This window comes from Chelonoidis abingdonii, chromosome 11, assembly GCF_003597395.2.
Source record: "Chelonoidis abingdonii isolate Lonesome George chromosome 11, CheloAbing_2.0, whole genome shotgun sequence".
Lineage (NCBI taxonomy): Eukaryota > Metazoa > Chordata > Testudines > Testudinidae > Chelonoidis > Chelonoidis abingdonii.
In genome coordinates, this window is record NC_133779.1 from 55,893,741 (window position 1) to 55,897,776 (window position 4,036).

The window sequence follows — 4,036 nt, forward strand, 5'->3', positions numbered from 1 at the left end:
CCCAGCAGGTGGTTACCTGGTCCAGCAGCGCCTGCACCCATCCCCGCAGCCCAGCTACGCTCACCCAGTGCCCACAGGACACCTGTCCTCACAGCGCCCCAGGGGACCCCACACCTGGAGGGAGAGAGGGTGAGGGTGAGACAGGACCCAACCCCCCTGGGAGCTTGGCTGCTTCAGCCCTTCCCCAGGGGTGACCCCAAAGGGCCCCACAGGGGGAGGGGAAGAGGAGGGGCCAGGGTCTCACCTGGGGACCCCCCAGGGGGGCAAATCACCTGGAACTGCTCGGCAAGTGCCTGCCACTGCGCCAACGCCATCACAGGCTGCTGGGATCATGTGTCCTGGTCTGGGAACCCCCCCGTGGGAATCCACCCACTTTCCCTTTCCCTTTTGCCTCCCTACGGTGCCCAGCCTCCCCAGTCCTGCAGGTGCCCCTCACTCCCAACCTGCAGCCCCCTGCTAGCCCAGCCCTGGGATCCCCCCAGCTCTGCTAGGCTAACGTTACAAACTGAAGCGCCCTGCACAACCGGCTGCTGTTGCCCTTCCTCAGCTTCTGGGCCAGGAATGTAATGCACCGGCAGGGCAGAGCTAGCAAGAGGCTGCGGGTCTGGACTGAGGGGCACTGGCAGAACTGCTGGGGACCCCCGGGCTGGGCTAGCAGGGGCTGCAGGTCAGGAGTGAGGGGCTGCGACAGGGTTCGGGGGCTGGGCAGAAAGGGAAAGCAGGTGGATTCCTGCCATGTGTATGTGTTTCCCAGCCAAGGACAGATGATCCTGGCAGCCTGCAATGGCATCAGGGCAGTGGTGGGCACTGCTGAGCAGTTCCAGGTGATCTTTCCCCTTGCAGGGGGCCCAGGTGAGACCTTGGACCCTCCCCCTCCCCCTGCCCCCGGGAGGCCCTTTGGGGTCATCCCTTGGGAATGGCTGGAGTAGCTGAGCTCCCAGGAGGATCGGGCCCTGTCTCACCCCTCCCCCTCTCTCCCTCCAGGTGGTGGTGGGGGTCCCCTGGGGCTCTGTGAGGGCATTGGGTGAGCACAGCTGGGCTGTGGGGATGGGTGCGGGTGTTGCTGGACCAGGTAACCACCCCACCCCTGGGCATGGGGTGGGGGCAGGAGGGAGGAGCCGAGGGGAGTCAGAGGGCTGGATTTTCAGAGCAGATTTTGGGGCCAGTTGAGGGAGTGATGGGGAGGGGAGGTTGTTGGGGGCTGCCAGCGGAAAAGGAGGAGAGTTCAGGAGAGTTAAGGAGGAAGACAGTTGGGGAGGGATGGGGGTAGGGTAGGTTCGGGGCCGCAGGGGAGAATTGGTGGCTGATGTGGGTCCCCTCATTCCCATCCAGGGCATCACCTCATTCTGCTGCCCATGCTGCTCGGACACCCCTTGTCTCTGGCTGGGGCTGTGCAAATTCAGGCTTTTCTTGGACAAGGACCAGGCCACGCTGGAGGCCCAAATCCTGGCACAGGAGGGGGCCAGGAGCAGCTACCGCCAGGTGAGTCCTGGGGGAAGTAAGGGGGACCTGATCCCCCCTGCAGGATCTGGCTCAGGCTGGGATCTGGGGTGTGGGTGGGGTCTCAGTAGTAACACATCCTCATTCTGCCCTCCAGTGCCTGTGCTGCCAGCACCTCGTCCAGCACCTGGACCTCAGGATTCTCTGCACCCCCTGCCTGCCCTGCTCCCAGCGAACTCGGGGGCTGTACTGCTTCTGCTGGGGCTGCCGCACGGAATGGAGGGACCCCTCATCCTAAGTCAGTGCGATGCCCCATAGGCTGCGCTGCATGACGCCCCCATGATCGTCCAGCCACAACTACCCCTCGCTGAGGGCCTGTCCCTGTTGCCACACCCTCCTGAGCAACATTGAGAAAGGCTGCCCCCTGGCGGTCTGCCCTGAATGTGGGGTCCCATTCTGCTATCTATCACTGCCTGAGTCTGTGCAGGGGACTGGCAGCTGGTCTGCTGGGGAGATGCAGTGACCCTAACTCCCAGAGGGAGCCCTGCAGTGCCCCATGTCACAGGCTGGATCCAGGGGCTTTAGAGAGGGGGGATCTGAGACAAGGGGGGGCTGCTTTGACCCCCACCAGGGCTATCAGGACTCAATGCATTGTGGGTATGTGTATGGGGATAGATACATGGATGGGAATGGGGATGAATGGATGGATGGATATGGAAATGGAGATGTGTATGGGCTGGGGATGGATGGATGGATAGATGGATGTGTATGGGGATGGGGATATATATGGGGATGTGTATGCAGATGGAGATGGGGATGTGTATGGGGATGGATGGATAGAGGATTGTATATTTATATGGATGGATGGATGAGGATGGTGATGGCAATGGTGGATGGATGGATGTGTATGGGGATGGGGAAGGGGATGTGTATGGGAATGGATGGATAGAGGATTGTATATTGGGGATTGGGATGGATGGATAGAGGATTGTATATGCGATGGGGATTGGGATGAATGGATGGATGTGTAGGGGAATGGATCATGTGGATGCGGAGGAATGCTTGGATGTGGATGGGGGTGGAAATGTGTACGGGGTGGGTCTGGACGGATGGATGTGTAGGGGGATGGATGGATGGATGGATGGATGGGGATGGGGATGGGGATGGATGGACGAATGGATAGAGGATTGTATATTTGGATGGATATATGAGATGGGGATTGGGATGAATGGATGGATGTGTATGCAGGTGGTGATGTTATGGAGATGGATGGATAGAGGAATGTATATTTGGATGGGTGGATGGGGATGGATGGATGTGTATGCAGATGGTGAAGTGTATGGAGATGGATGGATAGAAGATTGTATATTTGGATGGGTGGATGGGGATGGATGGATATGTATGGGAATGGGGATGGATGGATGTGTGTGCATGGAAAGAGGATTGTATATTGGGATGGATAGTTGGATGTATGTGGATGGCTAGAGGATTGTATACTGCAGAGGGCAGGCCAAGGGTAGGCAGAGGCAGCAGATCCAAACCCCCCTTGCCAGTGATGAGTGGCATTTATACTGCAGTCTACCCCAGTGAGTGGGGGCTAGATCGAGACTGGCAGTGACCATAGTCTGAGGCAAGGTGGGGATAGAGGGTGGGGGTTCCCCGGGGAGGGGAGACCCAGGTATATGAGGGTACTGCCAGGGGGCATTACCCCAGCCTGAAAAGAGCACTTGGGTCCAGGAGGGACTAGGGCTCAACGGCAAACGGGACACCAGCCTGCAGAGGGCGCTCCGGAAGCTGGAAACGCTAATTCCTTGGACAACCAGCAGGAGGCGCTGTGCCAGTGAGTTGTCGCCCCTTAGAGACAGATAGAGGATTGTATATTGGGATGGATGGATGTGTATGTGTATGGGATGGGGATGCTGTAACAAAGCAGCCTTTAGTGGGACACTACGGAGAGTATCAATTCAGGACAAATTGCTTAGAGCAGAGCAGTTACAGCCCAAGGCTGGGGGTCCTTTGCACACCAAACCAGCCAAACAGAGACGGCTTCAGTTTTACCCCACTGGCTAAGCAGAAGTCACACAACCAATTCCCTCAGACACTCCAGTTTCCCAGTATCACCACCAGCACCACTCCTGATGGGGATGAATGGTTATGAAAACCAACACCCCAGTAAAAGAAAAAAGATTGTCCCGATCCCAAAGGACCAAGCCCCAGACCCAGGTCAATATACAAGTCAGATCTTACCCACAAATCACGCTGTTGCTAATCCTTTAGAATCTAAAATCTAAAGGCTTATTCATAAAAAGGAAGAAATATACATGAGTTAAAACTGGTTAAATGGAATCAACTACATACAACAATTGCAAAGTTCTTAGTTCAGGCTTGTTTCAGGCTTGATGGGATTACTGCTGATTTATACCAATCAGGTCTCTGGAGTACAAACATCCCAGCTTGGATGGGTCGTTCAGTCCTTTGTTCAGAGCTTCAGTTTCAAGCATAATTCCTCCAGAGGTCAGAAGTAGGATTGAAGACAAAATGGAGGGGTTTCCAGGGCCTTTTATGTTCTCTGCCATGTGGAAGGACCCTTTGTTCT

The 4,036-nt window shown here is 56.4% G+C and overlaps 1 long non-coding RNA gene across 1 annotated transcript in view; it reads right to left on the reverse strand.

Moving 5' to 3' along the window:
* Window positions 1-4,036, reverse strand: part of LOC116818452 (uncharacterized) — an 8,665-nt gene that overhangs the window by 3,499 nt on the left and 1,130 nt on the right. The window lies entirely within an intron of this gene.